Raw genomic sequence first — 27577 nt, 5'->3', positions numbered from 1 at the left:
AAGTATGGACATTGAGATGTAACCCTAACATTACTTGTCATGTCTTGTGTACGTAGATATTACCTATTTACTCAGCTTCCCAATGACATTTTAAAAGAGAAGTGGAAATGTATGTAGTTAGTTTTTGAAAATTGCTTTCAAACTTTTTTTTTCTCACACAGTGGCCACCCTGAGGGACCACAATGGGGGGAATAGAAGCAGTACTATCATTTCTTACAGCTCTATGGTTCCTAAATAAATCAATTCTGTTTGGTGAATTCAGCCTGTATGAATACCTTATGCAGCCCATGTTACGGATATGGAATCAGCTTTAAAGTTGCTTTTTCATTTTGAAAAGATGGGAATATGCCCAGGGGGCTGATATAGGATCAGTTTCAAAGCAGCACTTCTCTTAATTCTTTTGATGAAATGAGGAATTGTCTGGGGGTTGGGAGTTGGGTACTGCAGTTGGGGATGTTTGGGGGAGCTTGTGGTTGGGGTTCTGCAATTGAGTCTCCTTTGAAAAAAATCTCTGCAGTCAACTGCAGGAAAATGAGTAACTTTCCAAGGTGCTGATTTTTGGATCAGTTTAGAATGAGTTATTTTAGAAAGTGGAGCTATCCATGTTGAATTGAGTCTTTCCTAGTTTTTCAGACTTAAATAAAGACATTTCAAAAACTTGTTTCAAGGTTTTCTCTTTGACAAATGTAAAGTTTTTTTCCCCCCTCTTTTGTGACAACCAATGTCAAACAATACCAATACAGATTTATGAGCAGATTTCATATATGCTTCTTCTGTTTAAAATGGGAAATTATGCACTGTTCTGTTTCGGGACTTGTCCTGGTGTAAAACATGCATCTAGCTGAACACAAACATGTAAATACATAGCAAACGTTTGAAGTTTTATTCCTCAACAAAATTCACAGTCTGCTATTTGAGCACATACAACTAAACACATGTTATGCACTATTTTTAAATCTCATATTACAGCTGAGATTTTACAAAAAAATGACAGCTTTTCAACCTCTCTGTTGCTCATATAACTTTAAATTACTAGTCAAGGTAAGATTAATCTGCCTATTTACATAAGAACATAAAACAAGTTAAAACTTGAAATGCTTGTCTTGAGACTACAATATATTTTCTTCATTTGATTATGGACATGAAGTTCATTAGTTTCATGAAAACACAAAAATTTTTATTTCAACAATGTATTCATCATATTGTTAAAATGTGATGATTACATTATTATTTAAAAGATAATATATATTTACAAATAGGAAACCAAATCTTTCAGTAAGCAATTTTCAAAACATACTCGAGTTAAACTTGTCTACGACATTTTAATACTTAAGATATGTTCATCTAGGTAGGTCTTAATAACGTGGTTAACACTTGTAGATGTTTTTTTCTAATTCAAAACATCCCACAGCCCTTTTTTTTCCTCCTCGCCCTCTCTTTCTCATTGACATGTATTGATCTGTGGGTGGTCGCACCTTGAAGTACGATTTTTACAGATATTTATGTTTATAGCTGCAGGCCTATAGATCCCATTAGGGGTTGAGCAATAGGCATGGGCAGTGCTTCAACACCATGCTACTGAAGAAAAATTTTAAATTCAAGAGACCGGATCCTTAGTCAGCACTTTCCCCCACAGAGCTGGCAATGTAAAATGGCCTGGGATGCCCAGCACACTGAGATATACTGTGAACACTTAAAAACAAGGGAAAATATCATTATGTAGCAAAAATGTTTATAAATTCAACTTTTTGGTAACATGACAAAACAATTGTTTTTCTTTTTTTTTCTTTTTAAGCAACAGACTTGGAAAAAGAAAGGAAATCCAGGTTCATGAGATAAGTTGCACCATTAAAGAATTTTAAGTTAATGTAGAAAGTTAGACATCTCAGAAGTAAACCTTTACCTGTCCAAATAAACAATTGCATTTATTTTCAGATAATCATATCACTAAAAAAAGTTTACAAAAATAAAATGTGATCACTGTGAAACAAGCACAAGTGATGACTATACAGGAGAAGCAGACCCATAAATGCAATAGGGCATCGGGTGCAATAATATGGCAGCTACTCTGCTCTTATAGCTATCAAGAACAAAGAGCTGAGTCAGAAAGTGAAGTTTGCTGGTTGATGTACCTTTACCTTTATGGATGAAGTCCAAAAGACAACACCGTTGTTAATTTTACTACGACTGCAAAGGAAATACTAAGCAAACCACAAAAATAATACAAACCACTGTGAATCAACCCACAAAGTCAAACAAAATAACTAATTTAAGTTCTTTAACTTTAAAGCACAACATTTCAAATGAATATTTTCATTTCAAAAGTTAACTTTATGATATTAACCACGAATGTTTATTTTACAATAACTATACTTTCTAGTTATTATTTTACCTAGTTTAAATTATTTAATGCTTAACTAATAATTAGTTCCACTCTTAACGTCATCAAATCCATCAGTTAAAAATCACAATACAAAAATCATTCAAACCATAAAAATCATATCACCAATTAAAAAGCTAAATTTCACATAGTATTTAAATTCAGATTTAGCCAACATCACAAGTATTAACGAGCCTGTGGCTAGGCTAAAGCTAATCCAGAATGTAGGCAGTCCAGGCAGTGCGATTTCACAATAATACAGTCTTACTGGCTCCCTCTCCTCTTGTTTATAGATGTATCTGGCTCTGCACAGGCCCACCACACGAGCAGAGCACTGTTCAAATGTGACACCAAACTCCACTTTGCTTTTCGTTACCTTGTCTGCCGCTTCTAATTCTTCCGTCATTGTCCGTTCCTTTTTATGGTCAGTGTACTACAACCGCCATGTTTTTTTTAATGATTGTCCATTTTTTACAGCTACGCAGTGCATGTATTTTCTTAATTTATTGATTTTTTTCCCTTCTCTTTTCACTTAATTTTTTCCCTTTCTTCTCTTTTACCTTCTCTTATTCTTCTGATTTTACTTCACAGCCATCTGAAATTAGCTCCTTATGTAAGTTGACTGGCTCACCCCTGAAAAAAAAATAGTGTGAAGGCAGGAGTAAAGTATCTCTTCCTTTACTCTTAAATGAATTAGCTGAGGTGGTTTGGGCATCTGATCAGATTACCTCCTGGATATTTGCCTTTGAAAGCTTTCAGGGGGTATCCCACTGATATGGAAATGTAGAAACTGGGAGCCACAATGTTCAAGATATATTACTTCTGCGACCCAATCACAGATAAGCAGAAGACAATGATGTGACTTCAAATTCTGCTATTTACTAGGACTGTCTGCCATTTTGAGGTTGTGGCATGGGATTAAGATAAAAACATTTATTTTACCCCTAAAAAAAAAACCTTGCCTCCTCTTTGCCGTTTTTTTTCCCTTTAAATCTCTGTTCTTCTATTTTCACCTCCCTGTGTTCAGCTTATGGTGACTAGCTTTTAAATCCTTGTTGGTACATCAGCTTCCTAACCTTCCTAACCTCACTGACTGAGCTTCAGAGACTCTGTGTGATGGTGTGTAATCTGTAGTTGGACTTCCCTTCCTCTGTCTTAGCTTTTCTCACTCCGGTTCTTTCCAGTCCGTTGTCACCGACAGCATTTCTCATATACACAAACACACTCACGCCCACCGCAAACACACTCCATGATTAAATAGGTAAACCACCTCATCAAAGCAGCCACACTTGGAAGTACACATTTTTTCCCCCTCACTATAAATTTCAAGCATACCCATTAAGTATTTGAGATCATATAAATGCTGCAGCGTTTTATTATTGTAACTGGAAACCATGCTCCTTTTGTTGCTTTCAACAACATACTTGAAAGATGTCAAAGACAGTCAAGATCTTTACTGTTCCTTGAACTTTTTACAGTGGATATAAGTCATTCTGGGGATAGAAGAGATGTCTTTGAATAAGAAGTGGAAACTGCAACATTTTTTTAATGCGGCCAGTGTTTGGACTTTGTTTTTGCCATATGAATGGACAAGAACACCAATAATTCTGATCTCTCTGTGCCCTTACGGAAGGCACACAATGCAAAACTTCCATAACATTATAGCAAATTTATCAGGGCTTGTCCACAAATCTTTTTTTGTTTGTTTGTTGTTTTTTTTTCAGAAGAAAAAAGCATTTTTTTTAAAAAAGGTAGATGAAAGAAGACGTGATTTAGCAAACATTTCCATGATGGACTAAACAAAATGCCATTTCCTTGTTATTTACTCTATATGTAATGGTTCTGATGATTCCCCTCTTCACCCCACCTCTGCTTTTCTTCTCTCTCGTCCATCTCATTTGTTGCTTCCTTCCACCACCACCAGGGGCTTTCCACGCCGCGTCGTGCCGACAGCAGGTCTTTTTCCCTAGTTCTTTTACCCTGCGCTTGTAGGAGCGGAGACTCCAGATGAGCTGCACGGTGGCAGACAGGGCGCACAGAACTGCCTGTCCCTCTTATTCCCATCTCCCGTGGAGTCGCATAGGTTGGATGCCTGAGAGGAGAGAGAAGTTAAATACCGATCACTTCCGTCCCGCTGCAGAGCGTCAAGTCAAAAAGCGTTTGTTTCTCCTCCACAACGCATCAAAGGTAAGAGTTTTAGGATGCTGAAATTAAATGATAAAGTTCATAGCGTGTTGGCATGCTCTTGTAACCCACATATGGACTTGCACCGTGCTTTTCGGTGCTGATTTGTTGCATTTCTGCAGCAAAAAAAAGAGAAAAAAAACCCGTAATATTTTGAAAATAGAAAAGGGTTGCATTAATTTTCTCGGTTTTTGTGTGCTGATCGTTGAACCTGTGCGGTAGGATGAAATCCTTGGCATCATATCGAGTGCTTAACTATCTTTTTTTTTCATGGCTGAAGAGCTACACCCGCTAACTTGTTGCCACTTGTAACTCATTTAACGTTTGGATTAGTTCTGTAATGAGCGCTGCGCATAATTTAAGCGATAAATGACCTCTTGTACTAAAGCAGGAAATGCTCTCTGATGACTTATCCTTGTTATTCCATGACTGTTGATGTGTTCATTCGTAAATACGAAAGGCATATTTTATGATAACATTTTTGCAACTAGTTCCAGAAGCAAATCTGTGTGTCCATCTCAAATTTCACCCTCAATAACTTTAGAAAAAAGAAAGAAAGAAAGGAAAAGCAACCTCGTCAGTTGCATTTGGAATTCTCAGCTGTTTGTACCTGTGCAGGATGGAACTACACAAAAACAGTATTTTATTTATTTATTTTCCGAGGAAAATTGTAGTGAAACGAAGAGACGCGCCTTCTGCTCGGTAAAGCTGCTTTCTAAAGACTGCAGCCACTTGATGCGCCAACAGGATGCGTTTGGGGAAGTTGGATGTGTGCCACTGTGCTCTGAGGCCATGCAGTTAAATAGATCCTGACATAAAAGCAGACAGTGTGATCGTAAGATAGTGTGATGGACTTGCGTTAAAACATAATAAAAGTCTTGTAATGATTAGCTTTTATGGATATACGGATTTTTAACACAAAACAGGGACTACATGTTGTTACCTGTTTTCTTCTTTTTTATTCACATTACCATTACCATTTACTCAAATTGGACTAATAGGCTATTCATAAATCAAATCACCATGAGGAGCAGCTTCTTTCTTGTTTCTGGAATCACTAAAAATGTACATTTCTTTCAGGAAATTTTAAAAACATTTTATGATGATGGATTGCAGCATTTTCTGTTTAAGTGACTGTATGTATGCATTCTTTAATTTTGTTGTAGACTACTTTCTGTTTAAATTGGATGACAGAACAACTCTTTTTCATCTCAGGTTGATATTTGGTCTGATATATGGTCTGAGGAAAAAAAGAATATCTTTGTGCATTTCTGAAGAAATGATAATCCGTATTTACCTGCTGCATGTTTCTTTGGTTTCAATGAATTTGCCAATGTGGGATTATAATACACTTGGAGCTTGGATATTACTCGGTAACCTTAGCTGAGGGTATTATATTAGTTCTTAACTTTATTCTACTTAAGAGCGTCCCTTGTAACTGACTGTAACTCTGTGTATTCATAGACTGTCGGGGTTTGACTTGTCGGTGTTCACGAGATCTTGCGCATATCTGTTAACCACTTACCTTGAGCTAATTGGTGTGTGGAAGAAGTGATAAAAATGTGTGATACCGCAGCAGCCCATCAATGCTGTATTCTCCAAATACACACGTCTTTCCAGGAATCCATCAAGTAGAAAAAAAATCTTGTTGAGGACTGTGAACTTTATTGAATCTGGATAACAAAATAAATATCCAGAGTGTACATTGTGAAATAAAATAAACTTCTTTTTGAAATATTTTAAAGGAACACAAAATCTTAAGTGTGTTTCACATGCTCTGAAGCAATAGTTCTTAATTGAAACGTTATCCATAGTTATTATCTGTACAAACTATGGATGCGCCAATCTACTTTTTTTCACTTCTGATACCAATACAGATAACTTAGACTCAGTATCAGCTGATACAGAAAAAATAGTGCTGAAATGACGTAAAATATTTCATTTTTCTAAAACACACATAAACGTACTGATTAACAAATTTATTTGCTAACTCTGCACCAGTATGGCACACTTAAATACACCAATAGCTTCACAAGCTTTATCAAACATGTTAAAAACAACACTTTGTTCAGTCAGTTCAATTTGGAGTATAACAGTCAATGCAAAATAATTATAAAGAAACAAAAACAATAGGGTAACTGCTTTGGTCAAATATGCAAAAATAATCTGCAACAAATTATGGACCATTTGCAATTCTATCAAATGGTCCAGAAAGTGCACTTAGGATTGTTAGATGTAAAATAAATAATAAACTAGGACAAAGGAAGAATTAATATTGTAAAAATACAGAAACAAAAAAAAAAATCTCTTCTGTACCAATGAAATCTAAAAATTTCTTCTGTACCATTTCTATCAATTGTATTTTTCTATTGTATTTATTCTTGATTGAATCATTTTAAATTAAATAAAAATAAAAATAACTGTTGACGTGGCCGGGCGCTATAAGCAAGCTAAGTCATAAAAAAAAGACACCTTGCAAAAGGTGCTTTCTTTACCTTGTCTTTTAATGTCTTTAACATGTACATTACAAGGGCGATGTAGCAGTAACCCCTGATGGAAGTCTGGGCTAATTGTGATCTCACTGAGACTCAAGTTCTACCATTCATGGCAAAGAGCCGTTCAAAAGAGTCAAATAACTCGTGAACGTGTTACATTGCTACTCTTTGAATCGATCTGCCCTTATGGATTGGGCACATTGTCACCATTACCAGATCAATATCGGTGCCGATACAGATATTAATATCAGATTGGTGCATCTCTAGTACAAACCATTACTGTCTGCGTAAAATCAACTTATTTTCAAAATAGAATAATAAAATGCACTGCAACTAATTGAATAATAAAATGCACTGCAAATAATTACGTTTTGTGCAAAAGTTTGTTGTGGTTAATGAGGAGTCCATTGATCAAGTTTCTTGTGACACATCTCACAGACTCGTTTTCCTGCTACACAACTAAAAAGTTTTAGGGTGACTTCACTGTTTCTGTCTGTGAGAAAATGTTTAGTCCGCAAAAAAAAAAAAAAAAAAAAGTGAGTGGAGCATGTCAATGTAACATCCGCTTGATGACTCAAGATTTTCAAGCGAACATTGCAATATAGGATAATCACTGAATCAAATGACCTGTCAGTGGACTGCTTGTTGGATCAGCATAAACTTTAAGCCATTAGCTGATTCATGAATTCACCGACCAAATTCCCTTACAAAAGGTGCTTTCTTTACCCCGTCTTTTAATGTATTTTATGTATGCATCCCGCCCTCCTCATTTATTCATGTGGTGGACTAACTACCATGTACATTACAAGGGCCATGTAGCAGTAACCCAGATGGCAGTCCAGCCTGATTGTGATTTATGTACCTAAAGCAAACGCATTACTGTGGGATTTTGGAGTTCAGTGCCAAATCCAGGCAAGCATTTTTTTTTTCTTCACACGTTTTAATCTTCACATCTCATAAATGCAAAACATAAAAGTTTACATGCATAAAAAGCTTGGGAGAGCACTGTAAAAAGCATATCTCTCCCTTTTTGTTGTTTTTATCCTGTCTGCCTATATTTCTTTTTTGCCCTCTCCGTCATACACATATACACATTCACGCACAGCCTCCATGAGAAATCGTTTAGATGAAACAGTGCACCGTTGTGAGACATTGATTACCGTTTACCAAGCTGGTGCATAAATGTGGTGTTAAAGGAGAGATGACTTGGACAGATCCCGGAGCAGAGAAGAAAAGAGAGAAGAAATGACACAAGCTGGAAAGAGAAAGAGGGTTGATAGATTACAGAGATATGGCAGTAAAGATGAAATGTGAGAAGGGCAGACCTGAGGATTTTTACGGCTAACCGCGAGGGGAGTGATTAGGCCAACTAATTGATCTGGATTTGTGGTGAGGCGACTAGTTCATTCTCATGCTTATCATATTCTTCCTATCTCTTCCTCTCTGTCTCAGAGACACACATAAATACACATTTTCGCTGTCACACTCCTCACACCTGCTGTCATGTCGGCGGTCAGAAACGATCGGCCCCTATAGTCACTTTATTACAACCTAAGGGCAGAAACTGCATCAACCGTATTAGTACTGGAGCTTTATGATAGAATCACCAGGTGGGAGGAGACAGAGAGATCAAGGTGGTGGACAGGCTCCATGTTTGATTTTTCAGCACTGTTTGTGCTTATTTCAAGGTGAAGGTTTCGGGCAATTCTTTGATGAAACAATTTGCCAGTATCTTTGTTCAAAAACATGCAATTTTTTTTTTCCTTTTTAGATTAAACAGCATTTTTAGAAATTGTTATCACAGTTCCCTTTGAAGAAATGGACTAGTCAGATATAAAGTAGCTTCAAATTGTAAAATACAAGGAAGATAAAGCACAGATGGACTTTTTTTACTGATAGAATTTTTCAATGTGTGGTGTATTTTTGTATTCATGCCTTGGAATCAATACTTTGTAGAATCACCTTTTGCTGCAGTTATTGATGCAGGCCTATTGTTATATGTCTACCACACATGTAGGTATTGAAAAGTCTACTTATTCTTTGTAACGTAGCTGAAATTCTGCTAGAGTGGATGCAAAGTGTCTGTGAACATAATCTTTTAAGTCTTGCCACAGATTCTCAATTGAATTTATGTTTGGACTTTTACTTGGCAATTCTCAAACAAGACACAATCCCATGATTGTGCTTTGATCTAAGCTATTCTTTTGTAACTCTGGCAGTTTGTTTTGCAAGAAGAACATCAACTAGACCGACTGAACCTCCACCCCAATACCCAGTGTTTGCCTCTAACAAGTTTTTTCCTTCACTGCCATGTATCTTCACTTATTTTCAATGCACTCTAGCTAGTTTCTCTTTTCCTCCGAAACTAAAACAACCCCACAGCATGATGCCGCCACCATATTTTACAGAAGAAATGGTGTGTTCATTGCTATGTACACTATATTATTAGTTTTCTTCACACTAGGGAGGTGTTCAGGAGAATGTAAAAAAAAAAAAAAACGGTCTCTAATTTACTGTAAAATACCAGCAGCTGTGATTTTATAGTAAAATCCATCCACTGCAACTGGCTCCTCTTGATAGGGGGTAGCAGGGGCTCGATTCTGAGCCACTCCTGAAAGACTCAGCTTCTCACCTTCTGTCGAAGGGTTGACTCCAGGCATCCTGCAAAGAAAACTCATTTTGGCCATTTGGGATATTGAAACCTCTCCACTTCTTTCATAATTTACCTGCCTGGTCTTTGTGGTGCTGCATGTTCACTAATATAATCATACAAAGCAGCTCTAATCACACTGTAAATCAAATTACACACAGGTGGACTTTATTTTGTTATTTGGTAGAAGGGTACTTTTACAATTGTTCATGCTTTTATCTGTTAATTATTGTAAAAGTTTACTGCTTTTTCATAATTATGCACTACTCTGCATTGGTGTATCACACAAATCCCAATAAAATAAATTGAACATTGCAGTTGTATCATGCCAGGCTTTGAAATATAAAGTGTATGTATATGTTCAGAGCACAAAAATGAGAAAGAGAAGAAAACATGGCTTTGTTAAATAAAAAATGCACTGGTATTCCAAGTCTTCATTAAATATAGTCAACATAATAGGTTGTTTTGTAAAATAAGCGTTTGCTCTGAAGGCTTTAAATATACAATTATTTTAAGTTTTATTTTTAAAAAAGGTGATCAATTTTTCGCAATAAACAGTATTTTTCTGTTGTAGAAAACTGGCACTTCAAATATTTATTGTCCAATTCACATTTTTGGGAAACTGAGAGCCACTTTGCCACCAATAAACTCCCCTTTGTTTGTATAGATATGGCTTATCAACTCAATGCCTTCATTATTTTTTTTATTTGGAAACAGTGTAAAAGTCTTGTTGTCAGAAAGGCCAAGCAGCTCTTGTTAGATTTTTACACCCGGCAAATCCTGTAGTGTAGCAAAATCCCCAATCCTGAAAAAGTAGGAAGAAATAAGCAACAAGAGAGAAGGAACTCTAACAACATACAGACAGCTGCTGAGTCCATCTGTCCATTTGATGAAGTAAAATCTGTTGATATGGGAACATTCTCTAAAGCCATTTGAAGCCAATGGAGCACAATTGAGCTGAGAATTCAGACAAAAAAGAACAAAACAACAAAAAACATGCTTTCAAGTATGCATGCATTCTAAATAAATTTTTGTTTTTGGAAGGAAGATAAAAGACTATTATGCAGGCCTATAGATGTGTGTTCTCATGGAAATGACTTCAGTTTCTTATTATTGCATGATAGTAAGAGTAAATGACCTCTGTCTTGTATATTCCGATGGGAATTATGAAAGCAAAACCTTTTTGTGCTTCGAAACCAGAAGTCTTGTAAGTGGTAAAGCTAAAAAAAATAAAGATAAAAACATTCTACAACAAAAGAACCTGTCAGCAAGTGGAATGGACACCTTACCCTTAACGTACAGAATATTGCCAATAATGGTTGAAAGATATTTAATAACCTGTTCTTTGAGGGTGGTTTTAAGATGCGTGTTCTCCTGGCGACATCAGTTTTATCTCTTATGATGGAATCCATATGTACACAATCTACATTCATTCTTCCTCTGCCAGCCTATGTTTGTACCTCCTGCACTGGAGTGCGAAGAACAACTGCTTTGTAAACAGGCAGTTTTTCACCTGGATGTCACGGTTCACAAAGACTCTTCCTCTAAGTCTGGCATAACCCCACTGGCAGAGTTGATGCGGTGGTGTATTTCTGCATCAATGTCGGATTTAGAGGGATGAAGGCTGCCAAGGTAGGGAGTCATCCACGTTTTGAGGTTGATATATTTGATATGAATTGAGACACACTAATGCAGTGACTCACTACACATATACGCTTTCATGCGCACATGCATGAACACGCAGGCACATATATATATAGTTGAGATTAAACTGAACAAAGGATTAGAAGAGATGTGGAAAATAGTAAGTTTTTGTAACGTTTTGTTTGCAGTTCTCAGATTTATTCATGCAACCAGTGTGAATGCAGGCAGCCAAGATCATTTTAATAAGTAAACAGTATACTCTCACTACTAGTTCAGTTTCTTATTTGCTCAGCAAGTGGCTGTAATATCAGTACATATGAGTTTTATTCAGTTTGACAGGGAATGTCATGTTTTTTTAAGCTTGTGCCTCATCTCCTATTATGTGCAAGCAGTTTAAGGCAACCTTTTTTTAGACTATAGATACTCATTGATGAGTGTCTTTGAAATTAGATTTATGATGGGTTGTCAGTTTTAAAGACTTGGAGTGATTCAGGTACAGCCCTAATTGAAAGCATTCTATAGTTCAGATGGCCTGCTAACTAGACCATAAAAATTTTAATCGCAACTGCTTATTTGATAAGTTTATTTGGTTCAGTGACTTAAAAGTGGAATTCTTTTCAGAAAGAGACATAAAACATTTTTGCAGTTGACTCTGCATCACTGATTGTATGAAGAAGGAAAAACGAGTATTTGCATGTAATTGGAATTCATGCAACACAAAAGGTGAGACATTGCTGCTTTGTTGTTAAAATTGTTGTTAATTTGCTTTTTGGGCTGATTAGACAGAGCAGACTGTCCACTGATATGAATATTAATAGTAATGTCTGTCTATGTCGATCAAACAGTGAACTGGCAACTCATCAAATATATTTTTTCCTTCTTCTACTGCAGCCTGCAGTCTGTGCTTAGATGAGCTCTGGCACACTCTGACCCTCAATAGAAGTAGTAATGCATCAGATGAATGAGAAAAATACCAATTTATGGCTTGCTCTTCAATATTACCTCTAAAACAAGATCATTCAAGAGTTGATGAGCAGCGGTTGGTCTGAGCCTTGCCATTTCCTTCCTACACAATTTTGCTCGATTCTAAACTCCCTTCAGGGATACGTTTCGGCTTTCTCCCATTGAACTGGATTTCTCCAGTTTAATTTCAGCCAGGGTAATCTTAGAACAGAAGATGTTGTGAATGATAATATTTGTTTTTTTTGGCTGTTATAGAATTGCAAAGCGACCTGTAGTTTGGCAACGGCAGAGGAGGAAGTGAAAAACGCCGTTTCTGTCAGCGTTATCAAATTATGCTGGATCATCTCGTTCATTGTCTCAAACTGGCGCAAAAATTTGCCTCCATCCCTTTTATACGAATTTCCCTGCACTACAGACACATTTGACTACTTAATCACTAACAAGAAATATTGAAAGACAATGCTTATTTTTTGAGCTCTAGTTTGTTTACTAGTCTCATCAACATAGTGCTAAGTGTCATCTAGCATTTTCATTTTGCATATGTAAGTTGAAAATGTTGTCAAAAGCTACCAAGATAAAAACCCATCCATGCTACAAAGATGTCACTGTAGCTGAATTGATACTGCTCTGTATGACTATGCACCTCAAATCTATTCTGCAACATCAGTCCTGCCATTGTTTTCTTACAGAAGTCATCCCACTGTGGGTGAGTCACATGTCTGTTGCTCATCCTGCCATTTAGAGCATGAATGGTGTAACTGTTAAAGATGTTTTAGGATGCTTAGCAGATGCACTGTCATATAAATATGACCTGCCATGACAATTATTTGCGACCACTGGCCTAAAATAAAGTTAAATAGTTCACCTGAGATACAAAAGCCATAAAAAAAAAGATTACACTAAATCTTGCAGTAATATAATCTATGACAGTTGTGTCATATCCAAACTGAAAGAGAGCAAGAGGTGTGTGGTAAGTGGGAGCTTTAAGAAATGTGTCTGCAGACTGCATGGATATGATTTCCTCCAGGCAAAGTAATAACACTTATTACAGTCCTTTTAGGGACTCCTTCAGAGTGGAACCAAGTTGTTTTCCAAGTATGACTCTTTGGGCACCTTGCAGCTGAGAGATGGAAACTCAATCTTTAAATAATTGTGTCTTACATGATACTCAACCAATGGAGCTGGAAACAATTTCTCTCAGCTTTTTGGGAAAATGATGCCATTTTAAAGTATATGTTGCAGAGATTACTGTTCGGTCTCTTTGAAAAGTGGTAGAAGATTGAACGTTTTAGGTATAAGTGCATGGTTTGGTTTTAGAAAATATTTTCTGATGCTGTTTTCTTGTACCACCATCCACAGCCTTTCATAAACAGACTCCAAAAAAAGATACACTTCTTAAGTTTTTATGTGTTTGCTAAATTATGTATTAGGAACACAGTCTTGGGAGAATATCTATGCTTTTGCTAATAGTATTAGCATTTAAAGCATGTTTACACTTTTGGTTTAACAAAATATGCACAAACATGCACCAGCAAGCACACATATAAACATGTAAGATCCACAAGCATAGGATAGTATATTTACAGCATATTTCTTCTTCATAAAGCATTTTTGAATTTGAATTGGAGAGTAGGAAGTTCACGTTTTAAAATAAAACACTTATTGGTCTTAAAGGTATTTTCCTGCAGAAATTTGTGCAAGAAACGGATTTGTTCATATGACTCCTTTAAGGATCCTCTGTGTGCCCCAGGGTCAGTGAGTATTGGAGATCTGGGATGATTATCATCAAGAATTCATCAATTAAGTTGTCAGCAGAGAACTTAAGTCCTCCAGCTACACATCAAAGACAGATAGCCAATAATACAAAGTTATGACTCATTTTCTTCATTTTGAATGGAAAAAGCAAAAGAACTGCAATAAGTCCTAATGTAATACAATTAAATAATAGCCCTGCACAGTGAAAAAAGCTATATTATTAAAAATTGAAAGGACTTTCATCAACACCTATGGGTTTCTTAGAATCAGACAGTCTGCAGCTTATGTAAAACGTACATTTACTTTTGTACTCAGTAGCTTACTCTGTAATTTTGCTGTGCATATAGGAATTGGAATAGTATAAATTAATATGAATAAAAATAGTAAGTTTGCTGAAAAGTCACATTAAGTTTAACTTAAAGGAGATTGATGGATATTTTAGCAGATTTTCCATCCAGGTGACCATTAAATTTGCAGAACTTTACTATTTACTATTTTGAGATGAAAATTTTGTTTCTTTCCATTAGAACTATTTTTCTGTAATTTTATGTTATAAAATAACAGTGAGTGTTATCTTCCCCATTCTCTCCTCTGCCTCTCCCTTTATTTTTTGACGAGCTTACTACCCTTTTCCTGAGCTCTCAATCTTTCTCGATCTCGTCTTTGACATTTCTCATGATTATTTCCTAATTCTCCCTCTTTTCCTTCTATCTGTATCTGATTCACAGTGTCTGAGCTGAGATGTTGGAGTTGAAGCTTTTCAACTAGATGAAATATAGTGTGTAGCTCTGTCTAGTTATTTTGTGTGTAGAATTTGCCTGTTCTTGATGTGAGTATGTTGTTCCTGAAGGTATAGATTCATATTTTGTTGTAATCTTGCCGCCTAACTCGTGCTCACCTAAACTGGAAGTTTTTAAAAGTCTGATTGATTGAGGACTTTCCCTCAATCAATCAGTTTTGCATTTGCTTTTTGTGTCTATCTTTTCTAAAATCCCAGTCTTCTGGACTTGAACCACCATTTGTTGGTGTAATGACCACTGAGCTGCTACTTTGAGTCATAACAATGAAGTACAGATTTAAGATTGATTTTGCTGTTCATTTTTGAGCTTTTTCAGCTAGACTCGAGTTAGACAAAAAAAATTACATTGACAAAACAATATTAGTATTTCTATTTCTTCCAAAATTCAAGAGATGCCAGAATGTCAAACACCACTTGTAAAATAAATAAATAAACAATTTAAAATTATTTCAATGGTGACAAGGACACTTCCACAGTATGAAGGAAAAACAAAAAAGTAACATGTTAAATGTTACAGTTTGAACAAAAAGCACAATCAAATCTCAACAAGGTGATTAAGTATCAAGCCAGAGATTACAGGAGAGGAGTTGCTGCCAAGCAGAAGTAAACTTGAGACGATGCAAGCAATTTATAATGATACACAGCCAATCCTCCATTTTATTAAACCATACAACTCAAGGATATCAAAAAATGTCAACACTATCATTTAAGTAAAAGTATCTCCTTACTTTTTTCTCACATTCAAGGATTCAAACATGTAATTATTCTACTGAATTAAAAGAGAAGTTCATGAGTCAGGATTCTACACATTAATCACTCTTTAAAGTTGAAAAGCCATAGGTTATAATTAATTTTCTGATTTATTTCATTAACAACATAATGCTACTGATATTTGAAGGACTCTCACTTTTTGACAGCCATTCAGATAAACTATGAGCATTACAAGGTTATTAAAAATATATATTTTGAAGATTCCATCTGCATTGATGCTTCTGAGGGAGTTGCCAGATGAGTTAAATGAGGTTAAAAGTCACCTCTGTGTGCTACACAACTCATGCAGATTATTTTGTGAATACAGAAATCAGGCCACCATGCTGACAGAATGTTGACCCATGTTTCTAAAACCACCAGTCATCATGGCTGTACCAGCTGAATGAATTTGATGGTAGAGTTTGGGGTTTCCACACATTGTTTACACATTTGTGAATTTGCCATGCTTGCATTATCTGTCACAGACAAATTTATGGTATGAAGATGTCATGTCTGTTTTTAATGTTGCACAGCTGCATGCATATCAGTAATCTGGAACGCACACAGGGATTTGTACTGATAATACACATCTTTGCAAAGATTAAACTACTATGCATGCATGTGTCAGTGTGTGTTGTGTGCTGCATGTAGCCGTGCATGCTAGCCTAACTACACTTCTGGGCCTCTGTCTCCTTTTTCTTTTCGGCAGCATAATGGGCTTTGTAAGATAATACCCAAGAGACAACAATACTTCTGAGCTAGAGGATTGGGAAGCCGTCCCAGTTCACAGCATTCATTGGTTTGGCTCAAAGCTTGAGCTATGATTGGAAAATCAGGGAAACCTGAATTTACCAACAATGATATTAAGTGTTGTCATGGTTCTTTTTACCTGATCATGTCCTTGCTTTTCAGTCTTTTTGTTTGTAGTTTTATAAGCTATTTTTGTATCATTGTTATTTGCTGCTTACAATCAGAAGGCTAACAATGAGAGTCATAACTAATTATTGGAAAAGTTTTTTTTTATTACTTGCAGAAAAAGAGGGGCTTTGGCAGGTGTCAGTTGTGCTCTAGTTATGTCTATAGCGTTTTCTCTGCCTTCCATCGGGTATTGTCTTAGTTTGTGACAGATGTTTTGTAAAATTAAGATTTAATAATTTTAACAAAGTAGAATCACTGAAGACTAATATACATTACCAGATCAAGACAAACAAGAGTTTAATTAGATTCAAACTTTGGTATATTTGACAAATTAAATACAATAGTCAGTGCTTGTCATGATTTAGTTGGTTTAACATAACCTTTAATTCCTGTCAGATGTGTTGGACTATTGCAGTGATTACTGTCTTTCTTTGTTAATCCTGGCTTAACTGAGATGTAGACTGTGGCTAATATAAAAAGACAAATATGTTCAATCTCAAGTGATTTTGCAGTTCTGAAGAACTGCAAGTGAACTAGATAGAAGGGTGAATCATTAAAATAAAAATTAATGAGAAAAAGATGTAACAAATAAATATTTTTAGAAAAATTATGCCATGTGGTATTTAAATCCATGAACATAAGATGCGCAGTACGGACACACTACACACAGTAAAGTAAAGGGTACACAGGTACAATAATAATAAAAAAGATATTTATTGTATATACATATTCTAGAAAGTATGTTTAAATCTCTACAAACAGTTTTGGATATGGTGCAAAGAGTGAACAGCGACTCTGCTTTTTACAATATTGTTGTAGAAAGGATCTAAGTTTAAATGTGTACACGGATTTTCTTAAAGATATTTTCTGTTTGAATAAAAGCCATGCAATTGTTTGTAGTCATTTAGTGAATATCTGCCTGTAATCTGATAATATACATTTTAAGAAAAAAACTCATTGACCTTCTCTTTTTATACTGCTTCTGCATGATTGTATTATTTACTTTTTTGGGGTCTCTGGTTCTGGTTAAATTTATCATAATCTTACTAATGTTTCCATTTGATATTGATCAAATTTTAATTTATAACAAAATAGTTACATTAACAGCCAGATAAATTAATGAAATAAATAAAAAAACTCACATTAAACACTTAGAGGTAGAGGTATTATATGGGCATAAATTATGGCTTTGGCAGTGAAGTGTATCAGCTCTCTTGGTAATTGCTTTGGTGTGGGAGATGTTGTGTTGTGGAAGAGATTGAAATAGATAGCATAATTCACTTTGTGAAGGATGCACTGTTTATTAGAGATCTATCAAGTGAGATGGGGGTATTGCACTGTAACTTCACAGTACCTGGGCTTATTTATTGCCATGGCTTGATGCCTCTAGAAGGTCTGTAATGGAACTGATAAACAGAACAATTATGCTTGGAGCTGTTTTAGCTCGTATTGATAGAACATTTGCCACTAAACCATAAAATGTCTTGCCTCCATTTGAAATGACAGGTTGTAGTTCATGGTGTCCCACTTCCTTTGCCAGTTTGCTTATGCAGCCAATTAGGATTGTACAGAAGAAAAACAAAGGTAAGATCTCAAACCTTTAGTTGCCCAGTCAGCATTTTATTTTTCTGTTGTTTTTTTTTCATTTACTGCATTTTAATTTTCTAATAATTTAATTAGTTAGCCTTCATTTTTTTCTCCCATAGAAAGACCAGCTTTCTTTCCCATTGAATGCAGCAGTGACAAACACTGCCACATCACAGTTTGCTTTGGATTTCAGTAAATCCTGTCAAGTTTACAAAGTCTGTCAGTCAGAAAAGCCATCATTTTGCCTCAGAAGTCACAGGACTGATTTTTCCCCTCCTTTGTAGTTGAAGCATATCATGGGTTTTATACTGTCATTCAATAGCAACTCAGGGATGGTAAACAAACAGCAGAACTGGCAGCTGACATTTTCAATCTATCTGACCTAACTTTTAACTTCCAAAGTAGGTTTGAAACAAAAACTTTTACAGTAGCTCTAAAGTATTTATAAAAAAGAAAACATCTGTTTCTTTATTGTTTCAGCATTTTCTGAACTAATTAATGCATTGTTTAATTATGTCCTGTATTTAATCAGGTATAACTCATTTGAGATTGAGATCTCATTTTCAAGAAGAACCTTGACAGAAATCTGCAAAATGTCAGAGCAATGTTTGATACTAATAAGATATCTAAAAAATATGAAACATTTTCACTCCTAATTCCCCCTCTGTTGCCTTTACATACTTGTAGTTTGCAAAAGTAGTTTATCTGGAATCTGGAGTTTCTTATCACTTCTGTGTACTGTACCAGCTTTAATATGGTAATACAAACAAAGCAGAAGTACAATGTTTTATTGTATTCCTTTATAGTTACAACATGAAGTCTCCCTGTTAAATCAACCCAGTTTAAAATTCTGTAGGCCACCTTCTCATACTTCTACAAACTTAAAAATAGATGTTGTACTTCAGATGTGCTGAAGCTCAAGACTAATGTTGAGAAACATAATTTTTGCCTTTTATCCTACCTTTTCCTCCACTGCGACATCATTTTTAAAAATGTAATTTAACAGAGCCATATGAGCTTTTGTCCTCCTACCTGAAAACTCATGGGGAATTATATGACAATTGGCTTTATATTTAGTCTCAGAAATGAATTCCTGACACTGTATCTGCATTTGTTTGTGCATGCCAGTGTATGTGCTTCTGAAAGATTCTGTAAACTAGTCTGAAAAACATTTATCTTAATCTCTAAATACAGGTACAGTATTTTTTTCCACTGCAGTGTTAGAAATGGTTTGGGCACAGTTGTAATTGTTAAGTGAATATGATGCAAAAACAAAACAAACAAAAAATACTCGCCTTTAAAGAAAGAGGTAACATTTAAAAAAAAACAAAAAAACAAAGTGGTTCTTTTAAGATGCTTTTCCATCCATCTGTTCGTCCGTCCATTTTCTTGCATTTATTTGGGTTTGGGCAGCAGCCTAAAGTAGGGAGAGCCAGAGATCCACCCCCAAATGGGTGGATGCCTTGATGCCATGGGAGATTCAAGGATTCTTCAAACATGCATGAATGAGTCAAAGGGGATGAGCTCAAAAAGTGGATTTTTCATGATGCCCCATTTTAATGTTTCTAAAAATGTATTTTTTTCAATCTGGAGCAGTTAAAGAAGAGAATGGAGCTTGGGAAGCTGAAATACCTAGGCCCAATGCAACTTGACATGATATTGGCTGGTGTTTGCAAAGCAGCAAATACAGGAGCGCCATGTATTTTCCAAGTGCCGATTGACGATGCCCCCAAGATATAAGATAAAGAAAATCTAGTGACATTAGCTTCTTCGGTGGTGCCAAGGTAGCTTCTACTTCTAAGGTGCATATTATTGCACTGAGGTGTATTTGGTGTTTGAACTAATAAAATAGGTAGTTATAAGTAATAAGTTTTCAGAGGGATCTCAAGTATTTACAGATATTAGCTGTTCAAAGCCAGCTGTGGTCCCGAGCCACCATGAATACTGGGAATCCACTGGTGACACAGAGGGAAATTTATCCACTGGAAGTAACATATTGATTGGTCAGAACTGATTTTCCATAATATAGGTTATGTATATAATGCAGGGCTTTTTGTCACCAACTGTGTGTGTAACGTGTTTCGTGTGATGAGGAGCGCTCATAAACGGCAGAGAACAGATTTGAGGTGAGACAGGCAATTTTCTTGCCTCATGACAGGGGGCGCTCATAATCCCAGACATTGTGACTCCACAACTGCAGAGTAAGAGACAGTAACGGTGAGCTAGCAACACAGTCAAGTCAAGTGGAGCGATATATTATGGTTTTCTCCTCTTATCACAGCAATCGCTTATTAATAATCACAAAATAAACATTAAGCCTAAAACCATACTACTGCCACAGACGGAATGTTCTGCTCTTTGTGTGGGAATATTTAAGTGTTTTTTTTTTGTGGCATTGTTGTCAGTAACTGCGCTGATACAGAGAGCGAGAAAGAAGTGGTTTTGAGTTGTACTTTAATTGTTTTTCCCTTTGCTATGGTGCACAGCACGAAATTAGCACTGACTATGAACCTCACCACACGTCACTGCTTAAAGTTATCTCAGGGGAGAACATCTTTGTTTCCCCTTCAGCAACAGAAGTAAAATGTAGAAACAATCTCATTTTTCATGCTGGTCATTTTTCTACACATTGTCACCTTCCTAAAATAATGGCCAAAGTAATTTTTTGCCAAAAGTTTTTTTCTTCTTTTTTTTTTATTTGCCTAAAACATCTTTTGGAAAGAAAGAAGTGGTGATATATTCATTTACTTTATTATTATTATTAAATTTTTTTTGCCAAAGTCATATTTGGTAAAACGGTGGCTTAAGTTATTACTTTAGGAAGGTGATAATATAAGACATGAAAATGGCAGAAAACGAGGAAGGCATAGTTATGCCCTCAGATATCATACTGATACAGATTATCACACTGCACTTAAACGTTTCGCTGCCAAAGATGAGATTGCTGAAATTGGTATTAAAGATAATCTATGGTAATGTTTAATGCATAGGAACACATATTTTTGTTATTTATAGAATGTCTTCTATGAAGTTTGTAAAAAAAAAAACATGATAACTAACATGACCAATATCTCACAGTTTTGCGTTGTTTTATTTATGTAATGATATTTTGTATGTATTTACAATACCTGCTGTTTAGTTTACAAACTGCTGTTAACAGATGTAACACACTCCTTTTCAGTGAATAAGATAAACACAGTTTGAATGTAAAAAATTGCAAGAGCTTAGACCATGCCTGATCTTAAATGATAACTTTCTCCATCTATAGCCAGACATCTTCGCTGCCATGTTCTTTTTCTTTCACATTATGACAAAAGCTTTTCCTGAGCAGTGACATTATTACTGATAATGATTTTGTTTTTTATTTTAACTGCAGTCATGCATCTCTGTGGGAACAGGTTGAAGTGAGGCAAGAATTATTTGGAATACTGTTCCTTGCTTTTCAAATAAATGCTGTGACATGAAAAATGTTAGTACTTTTCATTACACTTTAGTATTTTTCATAATACTGTTCCTTGCTTTTCAAATAAATGCTTTGTCATGAACAACTTTAGTATTTCCAAGATGGTCTCTCAGGAGAGAAAAGATAAAAAGCGGGAGAAGTGTTGTGAAGAAAATGACAGGTGAAAGCATTGGGTCTTTCTTTCAGGAGAGGTAGCATCACAAATCATTAGACTCCAACAGTACAATTTACATTTACACTTCCTTTTAGAATTTCTTTGTAAAGGTTCGTGAATGAGCACAATTGGATCAATGAGATCCACTGGGACATAAAAAAATAAAGGCAGATCTTTCATATTATGACCAAAATACGTTAATCTGGAAATATTTATGTTCTGAAAATGTTTTTTTCTTTTTGAACCAAATGTTACATTGAAAAGACCAAACCTCTCCTCCTGAAAAGGCAGTATTATGTGAAATTGACTTTTTTGAGCTGTACATCATCTTATAATATTATTCCCTCATTAGAAACATACCTGGAGTGTTGCCTTGATTATTTCATGAAATTTTAAGAAATCCTTCAATCTTCAGTGGCAACTATTCATCTGTGCAAAGTGATTGGTGGAACCCAGCACCGCCCTCAAAGACGAAGCTCCTCCTCTGAGCTTTATGTTCTCCTGCGACTTCCCCACTACTGCCCCACTCAGTTCCTTCAGGTAGTAGCAATTAGCAAACACCTGGTGGAACATCTGCTGAGCCATTTCTCAGTGCAATGCTGTTAAAAACATTGCTAAAAGCTTAATAGAGGAGCAATGTTGTGATGACTTCATGATGATGGAGTGTCGGAAAGAGCAGGATTTTCTTTAAGGGACAGAGTCCAAATTTCAAACCATTTACTAAGTCAAATTTATTTCAAATATACAGCATTTTATAACAACTGAAGGTAACATTGTTACTCGATTGTGCTGTAAAATAGCACTACATTGTATTATGTTTCCCAAAAACATAATACTGCCCCTTTAAGAACATAGCCCAATTTCTCTTTGTTTAATTGTAATTTTTCTGTCTCTGACATTAGATTATTGACGTAAACATATTTGTTATCAAGATTCATAAAGAAGAGTCATTTATTGCCCCCACCCGGAACATGTTTTTCTGCTCCTTGTGTCTTGTCGCTAGTACTTTTATGAATCATTGCTTGTTAATGGAATATTGACTATTCCAGTCACAGCTGCAGAGAGGGAAGGGGGCAGCTGGAAGTCCCAGGGAGACCCAGACCTGTGGTAGATCCATTATTCATGGTTCACCATGGGCTTGTAGTGAACACTGACATCCGACCTGCCTAAATCAAACAGGGCCAGTGAGTTTAATGCCCCCTGGGAAATGTCAGGTTCAGGTAAAGGTGGGGGTGACTGACTATTGCAAGACGGGTAGAGTAGAGTAGTGGTGGTGATGGTTAGATCAAAAGGGGTGGGGGTGGTTTTTGTTCTGTTCAACTGGCTTATTTTCTTCAATTATTTTTTCTTCTGTTTTTGTTTTGATAAGAGATCAAGTCAAGCTCAAAATGCATGCTAGGTGCTTCTAACTAAATGGTGTCAAAGTCTAACAGCTTTCACTGTGGATGTTAAATGTTCAGATAAAAACAGCAAGGCCATATTAGTGCCTTGTCTCTGTCAGGGCTATGTAGATGTGTAACAGTAACAAGGCTCCATTCAGCCCATCAGACAGAAAGTGACAGTGAACTGAAGCCAAGTGCTATACCGAACGAGAGGCTAATTGCCTTGGCAACAATAGCATTGAAGTAAGTTAAAATCACAGTAACTATTTGGAAACCTTTGCTGCTGTTATGTTTCTAAAGTGTTTTGGATGAATAATTTACTATTCTCAAATGGCAAAGGAAGTCATACATAAAGCAAGCTATGTATTGTCAGGAGCATATATTTTTAAAATGAATTACAGAGAGAAAAGTAAATATTAAACATTTTTCCAAAAATATGTTTGTAATGGACTGATTGGCATGAAATTCACATCAAGTAATCAAAACAAGTAGGTCAGTTAAGTTTTATGTAATAAAGGCACATGCAGTAACCATTGAAAAAATATATAAACAAAGCTGTATAAAGGTGTTGAAAGACAACAAAATTCCTGACATTTGTTGATATTTAGTAAGCAGTTCTGTAACATTGTAGTCAAATAATATATGCTGATTTGGACTTAATTGATTGGCCTATGAAATAATTTCTCATTACCACAAGAAGCATTTCATGATTAGTGAAAGAAAAGCATTCTCCAAAGACCTATGCAACCTTATCATTGGAAAACATATTGATGAAACTGGATAGACTTTATGTTCCAGTGAAAACCTTAGAGGCCATAATCTGGACGTGGAGAGAACATAATTTTATCATAAACAAGCCACGGGCAGATTCTCCTCTCAATACTTCTGAAGGCGGCGTCAAAAAGTAATCAGCAGAGTTGTCCAAGATCCAAGGGAAGTGGTCAAAACACAACCAGAAAGATCTGGAACTAGTAGATTTAGTTTTCCAATGTGAAAAAAGCTATGTATTCAACCACAATGATGTCTACCTGCTCACTGCACCATGCTGCAAAAAAGAAAGTTTCCTATAGAACCTTTGGAAAAGTCAGTTTAATACTGAAAATATTCATTGTGCTCAGATGTGACCAGAATTAACTCTGAATTGCAGAGTTAATCCACTATGTTCAGTGGCTGGAATTCACTGCACATCACTCCAAAAACATCACATGAACTATAAAGTGGTGGTCAGAACATCATTGTGTGGGGCTGTCTTGAAGTCAGCTAGAAAAATTCAGATGAAACTAGGGCGGATTTTTGAGAAAGGTAAGGTCCCAAGCAGAAGCCATGAAAAACGCAATTGGTGTACTGGAAAAACAAATAAGGGTGCTAGAAAAATCTAACCTATCACCTCACTTAAATTCCTTTGAAGATTTATGGAAAGAAAATCCAAACATTGTGCATGAATTTTAGAGAAAGTTTGCGGGTCTACGACAGTATCCTAATTGGCATCATGTTCAACTTGATCTGTCTTTGTTTAATAACCCAAACTGAAAGTACTTATTTAGGCAGCCATTCTTTACCCAGCTTATTGGCCAAAGCCAACAACAACAGTGTTGTAAACAGAATTCAAACAGGGTTTGTTGATCTGCTGTGGGTTCATCCACACCGAAGCTTAAATGTTCTGCTGACTCAAATTACTCTGTAAACAAGCTAAATTTAAAGACAAAGCTTACTATTTCAAAACCTCTGAAACTGCTACTTCTATCACGGCTTGGTTTCTTCATAACTTCAGCCAGCATATTTAGCAAAAGTTGAAAATAACTATTTCTTCAGAAGTTGGTGGTTTTCTTCTTTTTCTCTATTTGTCCACTGGCAACATTTTCCTACTTTTGGAGTGACATGTCACATATGTTTAGCTCACTTTGGCTGTTACCAACAACTAGTATGAATTTCACCAGAAGAAAAATGACCACCTCATTGAGTATTTTCTCTACAGTGTCTGCTATATCATTGAACCTTACAATTCTTACCTGTAAATCCTTTTTCAATGTAATTTTCCCCCCATAATAAGCAGAACCGTAAGGCAGGTCGTTACTGCCTTATTTCTGCATGCCAGCTCTTTCTTGACTTAATTGTAGGAGATCAGTGGAATGTGAAGTCGTTGCACAACAACATAAGTAGAGTAATAGTTATTCTTTGTTAAGATATGGAAACTAATGATCCAAGAGGCTGTTTTTTTTTTTGCATGTACATGATGTGTTCCTCATTTCCAATAGACAAAGAGGCCCTAAGGTCCTTTATAATTACCCAAAGAGATGTTGAGTTCTTGGGATGCATGTTTATCTTCTTTGCTCGATACATCCCATGGGCAGCTGCTTTCCTGTTCCTCAAAAAAATCCTTAGTAATGCTGCACATTTTCTTTGATCCTTCAAGCAATTAAAATCTGGGTGAAATTTTCAAAACTATTTATTCAGATAACAATGAAGTCGTTTACATATAAACAAATCCTGCAGTCAGTGTAAGCATTTCAGGGCAAATACATCTACTGCAGAAATCCCGTATATACATTTCTCTCCGTATATACATTTCTCTCCGTATATACATTTCTCTCTGCAGATCTATCAGTTTGCAATTGTGTTTTATATTTACAAATGGACCTTTGTAATACATTGAATCTGCTTCTTTCTTTCCTTTCTTTTCCTTTTCCTTCTCTTTTTCCTTTCCTCCCCCTTACCTTTCCTTTCTTTAGTTGCCTCCTTTTATTTATTGCCTTGCTTCAGATTAATTCATTTGACAAACCAGTGAGCAAGAAAGGACATTAATTGCTACTCAAAGCAGAAAGCTATCATGGGAACCGTTGTTGTTAGAAAATGACGTATCTGTAAAACCTGCAAGGCGGTATGCAGGGATAACGGTATTCTTCAACGCACAGTCTCTTGGCTAAGCCTAAAAAGAAAAAAAAAGCGGCGGAGATTTGCTCTTCAACTGCCAAGACAGTGGATGTTTTTGTTTACTGGATGTAAGGCTAAAGACCTTTGACTCTAAAATGGCTTGTCCATAAACGCTTAATCATCATTCGACACATCATTATCCAGCGTAAAGTGTCAGGTTGACAATGTAGCTGTACTGCCTTCCTGAACCAAACTATCAATCAAATATTTAACAAATTCATTTGGATTTACTTGTACCTCAGTGTGAAAGCGCCTTTGGTGACTTTTTCTATAACGTCTAGGCCTGTTATTATTTCTAGAATTTAAGAAAAAAGTTTGCCAATTCTAATTTCCAGTAACTTTAATAGGTTTGGTTACCTCACATATTCTCTTGACAAATAAACACAACATGCTGCAGCATTTACCAGTCCACATGCATAGGATATATTTGACAACTTTATAAACTTCAACATGTTTTTCTCTGGTGGTTTAAAGAAGCATCGACACTAATGACCTTGCTCTGAATTTTATTTTTTCCTGCTTTTATAGAGGAATCATTAGTAAAATGATTAAAAAAGTAAACTGTTTCAAGTGCATAACCTGTTCAGGAGAATTTGCTAATTAAATTTCGGTTTTCTGCAATTCAAAACAATGCTTAGATTCTCTGCTTTTTTTTCACTTTCAGACAAGCTGTTGAAATGTCCTTTCTATTTAGACTCTTCTTGTTCTGTCAAAGACAATTATTCTTAAACCCTTGGAATATATTTTTTTAACACTCTATCACATTATACTATACTATAATTGAACACAAGTGCAGTTCTCCTGTTTGTTAAACATAATCTTGGTAAATGAAGCATGTATTTAATATTTTTTGTCGTTTCTCTGGGACACAATGACAAAGAAATTCTCATGCAGTCATTGTTTCCTTTGATCTTTAGAGGTTAATATAATACTAAGGAAAGACGGAATGCCAACTCAGTCATGCACACTTCACCAATACCTGGCACTCTTCTTTTAATGGTTGCTGATCCACTCTCTTGTTTCTCCTTCTTTTCTATCTCTTCCTAAACCTCTATGTCAATCTCTTCCTCCTTTTTCACTCCTTCTATCTTTTACAACACCATAGCCACAGCTGACACCATCCTTGTATGCTATTTAACAGCAACAATAATAAACTTTATAGCACTTTCACAAATAATTCAGTGTTGTAACAGCAGTACAAAAACAAAAACAACTTAAGATAAACGCTAAAGGCGCAGGAAATGAATTACTCACTTTATTTGTATTGTTCCTGAGCTGGTAAAAGAATCTATATATTCTGTATATCCCGATATCTTTTCTTTACTCAGAACACAGACTTTCCTCAAAAATGTTCCTTTGCAATAAGAACATGTGTGCCTTCTCTGGTCAGCCAGAATAGAGTGATTTTAATTGATTAAGCAGATTAATCATTTGTGCACCTGTAGTGTAACTTTGCTCATAGGCTGCCTTTAATTTTCTGTGTCCCTGAACACATTCAAAAACACAAACATGACACTATATA

The 27577-nt window shown here is 35.8% G+C and overlaps 1 protein-coding gene across 2 annotated transcripts in view; it reads left to right on the top strand.

The window, feature by feature from the left end:
* Positions 1-4332: 4332 nt before the first annotated feature.
* The window catches only part of cdh22 (cadherin 22), a 160610-nt gene continuing 137365 nt past the window's right edge, over positions 4333-27577 (top strand). For both annotated transcript variants that reach the window (XM_032550378.1, XM_032550377.1), the window contains exon 1: positions 4333-4567. The gene's annotated coding sequence lies outside the window, so the exon portion shown is untranslated. The remainder of the gene's footprint in view (positions 4568-27577) is intronic.

This window comes from Xiphophorus hellerii, chromosome 20, assembly GCF_003331165.1.
Source record: "Xiphophorus hellerii strain 12219 chromosome 20, Xiphophorus_hellerii-4.1, whole genome shotgun sequence".
NCBI classification, from domain to species: Eukaryota; Metazoa; Chordata; class Actinopteri; order Cyprinodontiformes; family Poeciliidae; genus Xiphophorus; species Xiphophorus hellerii.
Note: the sequence above shows the minus strand (reverse complement) of the source record. Positions and strands in the feature narration are given on the sequence as shown.